Genomic DNA, 16,577 nt, shown 5'->3' on the forward strand with positions numbered 1-16,577 from the left:
ATATCCCCTGCTTGGTGGGCAGATTCTTAACCACTGGACTGCCAGGAAAGCCCCTTCTACTACACATACTCTTATGAATGCAGCAAATGTTAAATAATAAAAAAAGTTATTTGTTAAAATTACCAAAACGTTTTAAATAGCATAAATAGGAATAGGGGTAGTTAAACAAACTATGTAACATCCAGTATGTTCCATATCCACTATATTATTAAGTCAAAAGGCAGGTTATAAAGCAACATGCAACGTATAATCACATTTTTCTTTTTGGCCATGCCATGTAGCTTGTGGGATCTTAGTTCCCCAACCAGAGACTGAACCTAGACCCCAACAGTGAAAGTAGAGTCTTAGCTCTTGGACCATCAGGGAAGTACCCACATTTTATTTTTTTTTAATGTTTTTTATAGCTATGTAATTGTGATTAAATATTTATAATCACAGAAAAAATACTCAGAAAAAGCTCAAGCATTTGCTATCTTTAAGTAGTGGAAAGCATAGGTTACTTTTGCTTACTCATTTGGCTAATTCTCTAAATTTCGAAACTACTCAGGTATAATGTTTGGAGAGATCTCTAGTCTTTCCAATTCTGTTGTTTTCCTCTATTTCTTTGCATTGATCACTGAGGACGGCTTTCTTATCTCCTTGCTATTCTTCAGAACTCTGCATTCAGATGGAAATATCTTTCCTTTTCTCCTTTGCTTTTCCTGTCTCTTCTTTTCACAGCTGTTTGTAAGGCCTCCTCAGACAGCCATTTTGCTTTTTTGCATTTCTTTTCCATGGGGATGGTCTTAATCCCTGTCTCCTGTACAATGTCATGAACCTCCGTCCATAGTTCACCAGGCACTCTGTCTATCAGATCTAGTCCCTTAAATCTATTTCTCACTTCCACTGTATAATCATAAGGGATTTGATTTAGGTCGTACCTGAATGGTCTAGTGGTTTTCCCTACTTTCTTCAATTTAAGTCTGAATTTGGCAATAAGGAGTTCATGATCTGAGCCACAGTCAGCTCCCTTTCTTGTTTTTGCTGACTGTATAGACCTTCTCCCTCTTTGGCTGCAAAGAATATAATCAATCTGATTTCAGTGTTGACCATTTGGTGATGTCCATGTGTAGAGTCTTCTCTTGTGTTGTTGGAAGAGGGTGTTTGCTATGACCAGTGCATTCTCTTGGCAAAACTCTATTACCCTTTGTCCTGCTTCATTCTATGTTCCAAGGCCAAATTTGCCTGTTATTCCAGGTGTTTCCTGACTACCTACTTTTGCATTCCAGTCCCCTATAATGAAAAGGACATCTTTTTTATGTGTTAGTTCTAAAAGGTCTTGTAGGTCTTCATAGAACAGTTCAACTTCAGCTTCTTCAGTGTTACTGGTTGGGGCATAGGCTTGGATTACCATGATATTGAATGGTTTGCCTTGGAAACAAACAGAGATCATTCTGTCATTTTTGAGATTGCATCCAGTACTGCATTTCGGACTCTTTTGTTGACCATGAGGGCTACTCCATTTCTTCTAAGGGATTCCAGCCTACAGTAGTAGATATAATGGTCATCTTTGTTAAATTCACCCATTCCAGTCCATCTTAGTTCGCTGATTCCTAGAATGTCGAAGTTCACTCTTGCCATCTTGTTTGACCACTTCCAGTTTGCCTTGATTCATGGACCTAACATTCCAGGTTCCTATGCAATACTGCTCTTTATAGCATCGGACCTTGCTTCTATCACCAGTCACATCCACAACTGGGTATTGTTTTTGCTTTGGCTCCAGCCCTTCATTCTTTCTGGAGTTATTTCTCCACTGATCTCTAGTAGTATATTGGGCTACCAACCTGGGGAGTTCATCTTTCAGTGTCCTATCTTTTTGCCTTTTCACACTGTTCATGCGGTTCTCAAGGCAAGAATACTGAAGTGGTTTGCCATTCCCTTCTCCAGTGGACCACATTCTGTCAGAAAATTTTCTTTTCTTCAAGAAAATTAGAGATACCAAGGGAATATTTCATGCAAAGATTGGCTCAATAAAGGATAGAAATGGTATGGACCTAACAGAAGCAGAAGATATTAAGAAGAGGTGGCAAGAATACACAGAAGAACTGTACAAAAAAGATCTTCACAACCCAGATAATCACGATGGTGTGATCACTCACCTGGAGCCAGACATCCTGGAATGTGAAGTCAAGAGGGCCTTAGAAAGCATCACTACAAACAAAGCTAGTGGAGGTGATGGCATTCCAGTTGAGCTATTTCAAATCCTGAAAGATGATGCTGTGAAAGTGCTGCACTCAATATGCCAGCAAATTTGGAAAACTCAGCAGTGGCCACAGGACTGGAAAAGGTCAGTTTTCATTCCAATCCCAAAGAAAGGCAATGCCAAAGAAGGCTCAAACTACTACACAATTGCACTTATCTCACATGCTAGTAAAGTAATGCTCAAAATTCTCCAAACCAGGCTTCAGCAATACGTGAACTGTGAACTTCCAGATGTTCAAGCTGGTTTTAGAAAAGGCAGAGGAACCAGAGATCAAATTGCCAACATCTGCTGGATCATCGAATAAGCAAGAGAGTTCCAGAAAAACATCTATTGCTGCTTTATTGACTGCCAAAGCCTTTGACTGTGTGGATCACAATAAACTGTGGAAAATTCTGAAAGAGATGGGCATACCAGGCCATCTGACCTGTCTCTTGAGAAACCTATATGCAAGTCAGGAAGCAACAGTTAGAACTGGACATGGAACAACAGACTGGTTCCAAACAGGAAAAGGAGTATGTCAAGGATGTATATTGTCACCCTGCTTATTTAGCTTACATGCAGAGTACATCATGAGAAACGCTGGGCTGGAAGAAGCACAAGCTGGAATCAAGATTGCTGGGAGAAATATCAATAACCTCAGATATGCAGATGACACCACCCTTATGGCAGAAAGTGAAGAGGAACTAAAAAGTCTCTTGATGAAAGTGAAAGAGGAGAGTGAAAAAGTTGACTTAAAGCTCAACATTCAGAAAACTAAGATCATGGCATCCAGTCCCATCACTTCATTGCAAATAGATGGAGAAACAGTGGAAACGGTGTCAGACTTTATTTTTGGGGGCTCCAAAATCACTGCAGATGGTGATTGCAGCCATGAAATTAAAAGACGCTTACTCCTTGGAAGAAAAGTTATGACCAACCTAGATAGCATATTCCAAAGCAGAGACATTACTTTGCCGACTAAGGTCCGTCTAGTCAAGGCTATGGTTTTTCTTGTGGTCATGTATGAATGTGAGAGTTGGATGGTGAAGAAAGCTGAGCGCTGAAGAATTGATGCTTTTGAACTGTGGTGTTGGAGAAGACTCTTGAGAGTCCCTTTGACTGCAAGGAGATCCAACCAGTCCATCCTAAAGGAGATCAGTCCTGGGTGTTCATTGGAAGGACTGATGTTGAAGCTGAAACTCCAGTACTTTGGCCACCTCATGTGAAGGGTTGACTCATTGGAAAAGACTCTGATGCTGGGTGGGATTGGGGGCAGGAGGAGAAGGGGATGTCAGAGGATGAGATGGCTGGATGGCATCACTGACTCGATGGACATGGGTTTGGATAGACTCCGGGAGTTGGTGATGGACAGGGAGGCCTGGCGTGCTGCGATTCATGGGGTCTCAAAGAGTCGGACATGACTGAGTGACTGAACTGAACTGAACTGATGTTTAGAATGAAAGACATATAAATACTGATGGCTGATTCGTGTTGATGTATGGCAGAAACTAATAGGATATTATAAAGCAGTTATCCTCCAATTAAAACCATAATTAAAAATATTTCAAATGCAGTTTTGTGTGGCTAAAAACTTGCCCAAGCTAACTTGGGAGCACCTACTCCACCACCAGGAGATGTCCACCAGCTTTCATAGCAGTGCCTTCCAGGAGAGCAAAATTTGGACACACCCAAAGGCCCCCTCATGCATCCACATAAGGAGGGACACGTCCACTGGCTGTCTGTGCATCTGTGCTGTGACCAATGCAGAATCGAGGACATTAACCTTATGATATCCGAAAACACTGCTGCACAAAGAAGACGAGCTGCAAACTGGAAGACTGCTGTAGCGGCCAGCTTGTGAAACCTGGAGAGCACCTGAAGCCATGACCCTGTTCCTCGAGCATCAGCCTTGGTACCCATATCCTGGAGTCCAGAGGACGAGGGGAGGGCAGGCTCAGGTGGCTTAGAAGGGCCCAAGGGCTTTCACGGGTACCTTCAACACAGCATGTATTTAGGAGTTGAGCTGGGTGGTGGGAGCTCTGGGGTTGTCAGCTTCTCCATATTTGCTTCAGGTGTGAAATGTTGGACAATTTTACACTGTCCACGGATGGGGCCCGTGTGTGTCATTTGGGCTCCTCCAGCAGGTCAACAGGCTGTACCTATTCCAGGAGGAGCTCTGCTCCTGAAATATGGGTGCTACCAGGGGGTCTGGCACCAGGAGCATAGCCACTGGCTGGGACACAAGCCATAAGCAGTGACCAAAAACAAAAATAAAACTGTGAGAAGAGGAGGCAGGCACTGGGATCCTCAGAAACAAAAGAAAGATTCATTGATATGAAACTATGGAGGATGCGGCCCTGAGGTCAGGAAGGGGTCCTGTTACCTGCTCTGGTACCTTGAAGCATCCACCTGGGGGGTGGGGGGAGCTGTTATACTTATCATTATTCTTCTTCTTCACCCACCCCACCCCCAGCCCCTCTGGCACTGTGCTGTTAGGTAAATATTTGAAACTGGTCTTTTTTCCCCTTCTCGTATACAATAGGGTATACAGGATGCATGCTCCTTACACATGGGCTATAAAACTAATTGCAAAAGTGCCAGTGAAAATGCTTTACAAAGTAAAACAGCAAAATGTATTTACTCTGTGGATCATGGCATGGTGAACTTTGGGAGTCATGTGATCATAGCTTTCCTGTTTAACAGTTATGAATTTTAATCAAAGTAATACATATGAACAAGATTAAATTTACAAATGTGCATGTGTGTGTGTATGCGCTCACGCGTGTGCATGAATGCTGTCATGTCTGACACTTTGTGAGCCCGTGGACTCTACCCCTCCAGGTTCCTCTGTCCATGTGATTCCCCAGGCAAGAATGCTGGAGTGGATTGCCATTCCCTTTTCCAGGGGATCTTCTCAACCAATCAAATCTAACATCTCCTGTGTCTCCTGCATTGGCAGGCAGATTCTTAACCACTGAGCCACCTAAACAACCAAAGAATACCCTCCCAAAACATAGTGATAAAATGTTTCTCTCTTCCCCACTCACCCCTGACCCTCCCCCGGAAAGTTCACCACTCCAGGGATAAGCCTTTTATATCATTTCTGTTTTTAAATATCTTGTTGGTTATTCCCTAAAGCCTCAGGGGAACATTTATCTGTCCTCAGGTTTTTGTGATTAACAGGCTTCCTGATATGAAGGCAGAGTCTTCTCTGTGAACCTACAGTTATCCTCATCTTGGACCATTCCAGGAAGATATTTTTAGCATCCAGGGCAAATTGGCTGAGCACATTTTACACACCAACAGTAGTTAAAAATCATATCTCATTTTAGTTTGCCTTGTATCTGGAACTTAATTTTGTAGTATACCTGTTTTTCTCTGTAGTTTTTATTTTTTAAAATTAACTTATTTACTTAATTTTGGGCTGTGCTGGGTCTTTGTTGCTCATGCAGTCTTACTCTCTGAGAGTGGGAGCTACTGTTCGTGGCAGTGCTCAGACTCTAGAGTGTGGGCTCAGTAGTTATGGTGCACAGGCTTAGTTGCTCTGTGGCTTGTGGAATCTTCCTGAACCAAGGATCAAACTCGTATCCCCTGAATTGGCAGGCAGATTCTTAACCACTGGACCACCAGGGTAGTCCCTCTCTGTAGTGTTTAATGCCTTTCTTCCTTCTTGTTAGCAAACTAATAAGGTGCCTTGGCCTGAGCCTCAGTTTTAAGACCTCCTCCCCAGCCCTTTCCCTACTCTCGCCCCTACCTGGCTGTGCTGAGCTGTCAACTCCGGGACTTTCTTTCCTGCCCCAGGACAGTAATTTTGGAGTCCAAATACCATGTTTTTCTGTTTTCTTTATCACTTTGCTGAAAAACATCCTCTAGTAACTGTCCAATAAAGGATGTGTGGGAGGCTTGTATGTTTTTGAATCCTTGAAGGTGTGACGATACTGACGTTCTGCCGCATACGTGACTGGTAATTTGGCCGAGTACAAGCAGACCTCGTTTTATTGCATCTCAAAGATATTTTGATTTTCACAAGTTGAAGGTCTGTGGCAATGCTGCATTGTCAGATGACAGCATTTTTTTTAGCAATAAAGTATTTTTAATTATGGAAGAGGAAATGTCAACCCACTGCAGTATTCTTACTGGGAAAATCCCATGGACAGAGGATCCTGGCAGGCTACAGTCTGTCCAAAGGGTTGCACAGACTTGGACACGATTGAGTAACTAAACAACAAACAATTTTTAATTATGTGTGTACAATGTTAGACAATGCTATTGCACACTTCCTAAAGTATAAATATAAATTTTATATACACTGGGAAATCCACAAATTCATGTGACTCGCTTTATTGCAGTATTTACTGTGGTGGTTGGGTCTGAACACTCAGTCTTTCTGAAATCTGCCTATATGGAAAACTGCGTTCAAAATACTATCTTCTTACACCCAGTGCTTTTGATGGGAAGTCTGGTCCCACTGGGATTCTTGCTCCTTTGCAGTGAACATTTTACTTTTACCCTCTGGAATCCCACTCGATTCATGTTCATTATGTCCCAGACACTGTTCTACACCCCTGACCTGTGCCAACAAGCTTGATTCCCACAATAGCCGGTTTACAGATGAGAAGATAGAGTTGTCTTTGGACAAACACCATCTGCATAGCTGAAAGGAGAGCAAGCCTGTTCTGTGGCCACAGTGGGGAGAGTACACTCTCAGATCAGGGCACCTTTCCTGGGGAATCAAGCCACAGGCAAGACTGGGTGTTCGCCCCCACCAGGGAGTATGTGCACTCATCAAAAAGCAGGGCACAAGGAACTTCCCCAGTGGTCCAGTGGTTAAGATGCTGCCTTCCAATGCAGGGGGGCGAAGGTTCAATCCCTGGTCAGGGAACTAAGACCCCATATGCCTTGCGGTGTGGCCAAAAAAATAAACAATTAAAAAAAAAAAACAGGGCACAGATGGGAATAGCTAGCCTTAGAGGGTCTAAGTTTTGTGTGTGTGTGTATTTTTTTTTTAAGGTAAAATGTCAAATAGTACCTATAAGATACTACCACTTGTGTAAGAAAGTAGAGGATATTAAAAATTTTTTTGTATATCAGTTTTTGCAAAAAGAAGTCATGTGACTGTGGGCAGAGGGGATTCGAGTGGTAGCAATATTTCTCTAGGTGTACTTTTTTCCTATAACAACTTTATTGAGATATAATCTATATATCATACAATTCACCTATTTGATGTACACAGTTCACTGGATTTTAGTATATTCCCAGACACATGTAACCATCACTACAAGGTTAGATCATTTTCATCCAGTCTGAAGGTGCCCCCTGCATCTACTTTTCCTTCTCTCCTCACTGCCATCGCCCTTCTCTTTTCTCTCTTTGATGTTCCCTGCCTCCCCCATTGGGCTTCCCTGGTAGCTCAGCTGGTAAAGAATCCTGCTGCAATGCAGGAGACTCTGGTTCGATTACTGGGTCGGGAAGATCCCCTGGAAAAGGGGTAGGCTACCCACTCCTGTATTCTTGGGCTTCCCTCAGGCTCAGACAGTAAAGAATCCTCCCACAATCCAGGAGATCAAACTCTCTGGGCTGGGAAGATCCCCTGGAGGAGGGCATGGCAACCCACTCCAGTATTCTTGCCTGGAAAACCCCCATGGTCAGAGGAGCCTGGTGTGCTACAGTCCACGGGGTCTCAAAGACACGATGGAGTGACTAAGCGCAGCCCAGCCTCCTGCCAAGTGTCTGCAGATGGCTTCTGGGTGCCTGGGGCAGCGTCTGATACAGGAGTAAGTTGTTGTTATTGTTGCTCAGTCGCCAAGTCAAGTCCGACTCTTTGCAACCCCATGGATTGCAGACTGCCAGGCTTCCCTGTTCTTCACCATCTCCTGGAGTTTGCTGAAACTGTGGGAGTAAGTGCCTAATACATATTCACCCAAGTTCACCGAGTGCAGGTATGAATAAAGGACCGTGTTGAAAGCATCGCTTGGCAGGTGAGAAAACAGGCTCCTGAGCTTATTTAGCCAGTGTCATCCTTCCTCTAACCCCCACCCCTACCTCGTGAACCCCCTGGGCCTCCTCCTTCCTCCAGTCCATGTCTTGCCTTTGACTCTGCGCCCAGACAGCCCGAAGTCATTTCCCACGGAGTTGAAATTGAGAAGGTGCCTGGGGTGGGGGAGAGTGTTGAGGGAGGCCAGGGCCTGGAGGTCAGGTTAGGGCAGTGGTGTGCTTGGCGGACAGGTAGGTCACCTGGCGCTGGGCCCAGGCCACGCCCGACGTAATTACCTAATTACCGTAATTACCAGACAGGAGCCAAGCTTGCTGCTGTAAGGCGCCCACGGGGACTCCATGAGCAAGGCCTGGGGCGCGGCGCCTCTGCTCCCCTCGGGACTCCACGTTGGCTTCTGAGCTGAGAAGTCCAGCAGGCCGCAAGCCTGGGGGCCCGGCCCTTCAGGGAGGGGCACTGGGGCGGCTCTGAGGCCACATTCCACATCCCACTCGTTTGTCTGTTCTGGTTCTGGCAGGTTCTTGGGCCTGGCTCCCCTTCCTGGCAGGCGCTGCTTCTGGGTTCCCGGCTCTGACAGCTAGCTAGGCAGTCAGTCACTCGACCTCGCCAGGCCTCAGACTCCTCATCTTTATGGGTTCGTTGCCAGGATTAAATGAACTGACCTGTGTACAGCTGGAAGCCAGTTTTCTTAATAACATTATTAGGGACCAAACCCGGTTCTTGGCACCTCATACACGCAGAGGGATGAACTTGACAGATGAGGAAGGGGGGGCAGAGTTTGGGGACCAGTGTGGGGTCTGCAGACCCTTCCTGGCGTCCCCACCCCCTCTTCTATCTGTCTCCCTCCTGCCTTTGGCAAGACTCCTCCCAAGGCTAACACCACCTTAAATCTGCCATCCTGGCTAGCGCCAAGATTGTCTTCGTTTCATGCCGTATGGGGCCGCAGAGCCGTAATTAGCCTAATAAGGAGCCTGCTGCACGCACGTCTGCTCTTGGGCTCTGCTCCGACAGCTACCCGGTAATTTGCCAGACCGCTCGACTAAGGCCTTTGCCTGGACAGGTCCCACTACTAACCAGGCCAGGTTGGGGCGGGGCAGTAATGATGTTATTTTTCAGGCTTCCCGCCCCCACGCGTGTGAGAGCCCAGCCCCAGGGAATAAGCTTCAGGGCACTGGGCTGCGAGGACCTATGACAATCGGAGGGTAACTCAGAGCCAGCTTCTGGCTCTGGTCTGCTCAGGTGGGGAGGTGGGATGGATAGTGGGGAGCCGCCCAGTGTGGGGGCCAGCCCTTCAGCCAGCACCTGGACTCCCATCCAGTGCCTGTTCTGGGCAGGTGTTCAGGGTGGCTTCCCCTCTTCCCACAATGGTGCAGGAATGGCCTTGGAGGAAGTGGCCAGTGCCCACGGGCTGTGCAGCAAGTGGCCAGTGCCTCTGGGGGCTGCTCACATCCCCAGGGCCCACCCAGGACCCTCTGAGCCACCTTTGCCCTGGGATCACAGTGTCAGATACATTGCCCGCAGTCTTCAGACACTGGAGAGACCAAGCAGAAAGCCCAAGTTTTAGAAGCCACAAGTCAGGAGGTAGAGACCTCACCATGGCGCCCATCTCCCCGCCTTCCCAGGGCAGCCACACATGCCCCCATGGGCAGAAGGGCCCTGTAGCCAGGCCTGGGAAGCACAGGGCCCGCCCAGATGCCTACAAAATGCTCACTCACTGGGCTCTTTGATCCGCCCCACTGGGCAGGCCTGCATCAGCAATGAGGTTTCCATGGAGACGGTGCAGAGGGAGACAGCCCCACCCCCAGTCCTACCCCGAGCATCTTGTGTGTTCCGGGCAGAGCCCTGCTCGCTGCCCTTCCCAGCCTTCCTGGAGGAGGTGGCGCCAAGCCCCGCCCCCCTCTCCCCCGGCTCCTGGCTTACCCAATCCCCCTCCGACGGAGCAGGGCTCCCTTTGGAAATGGAAGGGGTCCCTCAGCCCAGCCCCTCCTGAGAAGGAAAGCTCACCAGGCTAGGTATCTGCTCCCCTGGATTTTCTGGAGTCCATGTGCCAAACCACCAGAGAAGCGGCCCACGCTGGTGCCGGGCTGGCCCCAGGAGGTCCTGGACACCCGCTGCTCCGGGTCCAGGCCCAGGCCTGCTGCCTTTATACCCAGACCTGGCCCAAGGTGCTGAAGACTAACTGCCATCCACGGGCTGGGTGCCAGACAGGGGTGAGCTCTGAGTCAGAGTGGCTCACCTGTGTGCATGTGTGGGGTGTGCCTGCTGCACGGCCCAGGAGTGCCAGCCACTGGAAGGGAGGGTCCTGTGGCCCAGGGAATCGTCGGGCCTCAGGCCTGGCCTGTCCTGGCACACCAGGCAGGGAGGAGCTGAGAGCCTTGCTCTGAGCCCCATACCTCCCTGCCTGGTCCTCTCAAGGGGCCTTTTCCTGGATGACATTCACAGCTTTCATGATCCCTTTGTTCTGCTGTGCTACCCGTGGAGAGGGTGGTTCAGACCACCAAGCATCCATCAGTGTGGCCTGGACCCACAGGCCGCTTAAGTGGTTCTCAGTACCTATCAGGGGTGGTCCTACTCCCAGGCCACCCTCCCCTCCCTATGCCTGGGGTTTCTCACTGGGAAAGGGATGTCTTCACAGTCATTCTCTCCCAGCATCGCTGGAGTGAGGGCCACCTTCACTATTTTTTTTTAAATTCCTCCCATACTTTTTTTTATTTTAAGATTAAAAAAAAATATGAACCATTTTTAAAGGTTTTATTGAATTCATTACAGTATTGCTTCTGTTTTATGGTTTTTGGGGGTTTTTTTTTTTTGGTCACAAGGCATGTAGGATCTTAGCTCCCGCCAGGGATTGAAACCCCACCCTCTGCCTTGGAAGGTAAAAAGTCTTAACCACTAGACCACTGGGAAAGTCCCCCACCTCCACTTTCATGCTTGTATTTTAATTGGGGAAGGGGCAGTAAACCTCTAAGCCGGCATGTCAGGTGGTGATTAGGATGAAAAGAAAACAATAATGAAGAGAAGGGGACCTGAGTGGAGGGGGCTCAGCAGCCATAAAGGGGTTGATCAGGAAGGCCTCCCTCAACAGGTGATGTTTAAATAAGGACCTGGATCAGGTGAGCTAAGGAGCCTATCAGATACCTGGGCAGAGTTTCCAAATAGAGAAGGGCAAAAGCAAGCTGCAGAGGTTGATGAGGCTGGTGAGAGGAGGGCAGAGGGTGACGAGGCCCATGGGCTAGGAAGAAATGTATCTGGTCTTAGGGTTCAGTTCAGTTCAGTCACTCAGTTGTGTCCGAATCTTTGCAACCCCATGAATTGCAGCACACCAGGCCTCCCTGTCCATCACCAACTCCCAGAATTCACTCAAACTCATGTCCATCAAGTTGGTGATGACATCCAGCCATCTCATCCTCTGTCATCCCTTTCTCCTCCTGCCTCCAATCCCTCCCAGCATCAGAGTCTTTTCTAGTGAGTCAACTCTTCACATGAGGTGGCCAAAATATTGGAGTTTCAGCTTCAGCATTTCCTTCCAATGAACACCCAGGACTGATCTCCTTTAGGATGGACTAATTGGATCTCCTTGCAGTCCAAGGGACTCTCAAGAGTCTTCTTCAACACCACAGTTCAAAAGCATCAATTCTTCGGCACTCAGCCTTCTTCACAGTCCCAACTCTCACATCCATACGTGACCACAGGAAAAACCATAGCCTTGACTAGACAGACCTTAGTCGGCAAAGTAATGTCTCTGCTTTGGAATATGCTATCTAGGTTGGTCATAACTTTTCTTCCAAGGAGTAAGCGTCTTTTAATTTCATGGCTGCAATCACCATCTGCAGTGATTTTGGAGCCCCCAAAAATAAAGTCTGACACCGTTTCCACTGTTTCCCCATCTATTTGCCATGAAGTGATGGGACTGGATGCCATGATCTTAGTTTTCTGAATGTTGAGCTTTAAGTCAACTTTTTCACTCTCCTCTTTCACTTTCATCAAGAGACTTTTTAGTTCCTCTTCACTTTCTGCCATAAGGGTGGTGTCATCTGCATATCTGAGGTTATTGATATTTCTCCCAGCAATCTTGATTCCAGCTTGTGCTTCTTCCAGCCCAGCGTTTCTCATGATGTACTCTGCATGTAAGTTAAATAAGCAGGGTGACAATATACATCCTTGACATACTCCTTTTCCTATTTGGAACCAGTCTGTTGTTCCATGTCCAGTTCTAACTGTTGCTCCCTGACCTGCATACAGGTTTCTCAAGAGGCAGGTCAGGTGATCTGGTATTCCCATCTCTTTCAGAATTTTCCACAGTTTAAGATGTGGTGTATACATACAATGGACTATTACTTGACCATAAAAAAGGATCAAAACTGGGTCATTTGTGGAGATTCCTGACTTAGTCTCTGTAGATGGACTTAGAGACTATCATACAGAGGGAAGTTAAGTCAGAAAGAGAAAAACAAATAATGTATATTTAACCCATATATGTGGAATCTAGAAAAATGGTATTGATGAACCTATTTGTAAAACAGAAATAGGGATGCAGACATAGAAAATGGACATGTGAACATAGGCAGGGAGGGGACTGTCAGATAAACTTGGAGAATAGCATTGACATATATACACCACCATGTGTAAAATAAGTAGTGGGAAGCTGCTGTATAACACAGAGGGTGGGATGATGGGGGGTGGGGAGTGGGAAGAAGAAAGTTGGAAACAGCATTATCATCTATGTGTGTTATTGTTATTTAGTGACTAAGTCGTATCCGACTCTTTTGTGACCCCATTGACAAAGGCATGCCAGGCTCCTCTGTCCATGGGATTTCCCAGTTAAGAATACTGGAGTGGGTTGCTATTTCCATCTCCAGGGGATCTTCCCGACTCAGGGATCGAACCCACGTCTCCTGCATTGGCAGGCGGATTCTTTACCACTGGGCCACCAGGGAAATGGGAGGGAGGCTCAAGAGGGAGGGCATGTATGTATACATATATCTGACTCATGTTGTTGTACAGCAGAAACTAACACCACATGGTAAAGCAATTTTACTCCAATGATAATAATCATAAGAATAATGAAAAAAGGAGAGGACATGTACGTAATCTCACCCAGGGCCCGGCAGAGCTCCTAAGCCTTTGGAATGTCCTGAGTGGTGAGTGTCTTCTGTTCTTCATCAGGAGCCCTTGGAGCCCAGGTGAATTTATGCTAATGGGGTGACTGAGAATGCGGTCAGCATCAAAACCAAGAATAACCTCTTGGTTACTTGGAACTTGCAGCCCCACCCGCTGACCCCTGGGAAGAGGTTTAGTGAAAGTCATTCAGTCATGTCCGACTCTTTGTGACCCCATGGACTATACAATCCATGGAATTGTCCAGGCCAGAATACTGGAGTGGGTAGCTGTTCCCTTCTCCAGGGGATCTTCCCAACCCAGAGATCGAACCCAGGTCTCCCTCATTGCGTGCAGATTCTTTACGAGCTGAGCTGCAAGGGAAGCCCAAGAATACTGGAGTGGGTAGCCTGTTCCTTCTCCAGGGGATTTTCCCAACCCAGGAATCGAATCGGGGTCTCCTGCACTGCAGGCGGATTCTTTACCAATTGAGCTATCAGGAAAGCCTGGGAAGGGGGTTGGGGCTACAGATTAAGCTCTATAAAAACTCTTTAACGAGGAGATGGGATGAGCTTCAGGGTGAGTGAGCATGTCCACCTGTTGGGGTGTGATGCAGCCCAGCTCCACAGGGACAGAAACACTGGCTTTTGGACCCCTCCAGACCTCCCCCAATGCACCTCCTCACCTGTGTCCTTTAAACGCCATTTACATTGAACTAGTGCTTGTAAGTCAGTGTTCCTCTGAATTCTGTGAGCAGCTGTAGCAAATTAATTGAACCTGAAAAGCAGGTTTTGAGACCCTCCAATTTATAGCTAGTTGGTCAGAAGCACAGGTGACAACCTGGGCTTGGGACTGTCTGAAGTAGGGGCTGTCTTGCAGTACTGAACCCCTAACCTGTGGCATCTGGTGCTCTCTCCTGGTAGATGATGTCAGGAGGGAATTAAATTTGTTGTAGGAAGGGGGACCCCTTCCAGGGCTCAAGAGTAGGCTGTTGTCTAACACTCAGAAATGAATTGTCCGAGGAGATACACATGCTGAGAAAGCAAAAGACTTTATTGTAAAGAGGCTCCTGGGCAGAAAGAAGGAGGTTAAGAGAACCCAGGAGGACTGCTCTGCCATGTGCCTCCCAGTCTTAAATTTTATGGTGATGGGGTTAGGGTCTGGGTTGTCTCTGGCCAATCATCTTGCTTGGCACGTGAGAGGGGACCTTGGGCTTGGGACTGAATCTTCTGAAGAGTTGACTGCCTCACATGCCTCTGGGACAGTCCTGTGCATGCGTGCTAAGTCGTTTCAGCCATGTCCGACTGTTTGTGACCCCATGAACTGTAGCTCTTCAGGCTCCCCTGTTCACGGGATTCTCTAGGCGAGAATACTGGAGTGGGTTGTCATTTCCTTCCCCAGGGGATCTTCCCAACCCAGGGATCAAACCTGGGTCTCCTACATTGCAGGCAGATTCTTTACTGTCTGAGCTGCCAGGCAAGTGGTACAGAGATGCTGGGCAAACAGTGTGGGCCCAGGTTCCCCTAGGCAGCCACAGATAACAAAGGCCCTGGAAAGGCAGCTTCAGTCAGCAGCGGAAAGGCTCAATGCGGGGGTGGGGGGTAGTGGGCGGTGGAGGGGGCTGAGCTCAAAGCCAGCAGGACCCAGTGCTTCCCTCCCCCAGCCAGCAAGCACATGTTCCAGACAACCAGCCTGGGATGGGAGCTGTACCCCCCACAGCAGGAAGCCCAGGGTGGAGCTGGGGAAGCAGACACTAGACATCTTGTTATCTGGAATTCTCTGCAGGGCAGGCCTCCCAGGGAAGGAAGAAACTCTCTGGCCCAGCCCACAGCATTGACAGGGCCTCATCCAAACAAGGGACGGGAAATGTGGGGAAGCTGCTGTGGAAAAATCTTGCACTGAGGGGTCGGGCCAGCATCCCCGTGACCCATCCTTTCTTTCTTGGGGACTCTTGCAAGCCCAGCTCCTTCCACCAGAACCGACGCACAGGACCCAGGCCCCAAGGAAGGGAGGAAGGGTGGGTGGTTTTCCGTTTACTTTCTCTGCACAGCACTGTCGTCAACTCCACCGGATGGCCTCCCCTGGCCCCCATGACATCTGGGGACACAGAAGTCCCTGATTCTCTGAGGGCTTCTTCTGCTGGGAACCACCCTGGGGGAGAACTTCCACTCCAGGCTTGGTAATGTCTTCAAAGCTTCAAAGGCTGCAATGAAACCTGGTGCCTGGCAAGTGATGGCTCATTAACTCTGGCCCCATAATAATTTTTTTTAATTAATTTATGTTTTTTGGTTGGGCTGGGTCTTCATTGTTGTGCAGGCTTTTCTCTAATTGCTGAGATCTAGGGCTACTCTCTGGTTGTGGTGCGTGGGCTTCTCTTGTTGCAGAGCATGGGTTCTAGATCACACGGGCCTCAGTAGTTGTGGTTCCTGGGCTCTAGACCACAGGCTCAGTAGTTGTGGCACCCGGGCTTACTTGCTCTGCATTGTGTGTGATCTTCCTGGATCCAGGATTGAACACACCCATGTCTCCTGCATTAGCAGGTGGATTCTTTACCACTGAGCCACCAGGGAAGACCCTGGCCCCAGAATTCTTGTCTCTAGATAGAGAATGACAGGCCCAGAAAGGGTGTCATCATGCTTTCCAGCTGCTGTAACAAAGCACAGACTGGGTGGTTTATGAACAATAGAAATACACTTCTCACTGTCTGGAGGCTGGAAGTCTGAGATTGAAGTGCCTGTAGGGTTGGGTGAGGGCCTTCTTCTGGGTGGCAGACTTCTCATCGTGTCCTCACAAAGGCAGAAGGGACAGTCTAAGGAGCTCTACGTCTCTTATAATCTCTAATGAGTAATCTCTAAACCCACTGATGAGGTCTTCACGACCTAAGCACCCACCAATAAACCATCACACTGAGTGTACAGATTCCAACATGTGAATCTGGGGGGGGACAGGATGCTCAGACCATAGCAAAAAGAGGTAGGGAGTGACTGGGCCATCTGAGCTACGGACAGTGGACTGGCTGTCTTCCCAAGTGCCCGGGGCATGCAGGCCACTGGAAGAGTAAACTCAGGGTGGCGATATGTCGCCTGCCTGGGCTCCCTCAGTGGGCCCCACTATATCTACTCTTTCCTTAATGGGACCCTTGATTTTGAGAGTGATACATGGCTATCTGAACCAATTCTGACCAATGGGGTATGAGTGGCATCACCAAGAATAATTTCCATTCCAGGAACTGCGTGTTTTTTCTTTTTAATTTAATTCAATTTTATT

Source organism: Capra hircus, chromosome 21 (genome assembly GCF_001704415.2).
Source record: "Capra hircus breed San Clemente chromosome 21, ASM170441v1, whole genome shotgun sequence".
Classification (NCBI taxonomy): Eukaryota; Metazoa; Chordata; class Mammalia; order Artiodactyla; family Bovidae; genus Capra; species Capra hircus.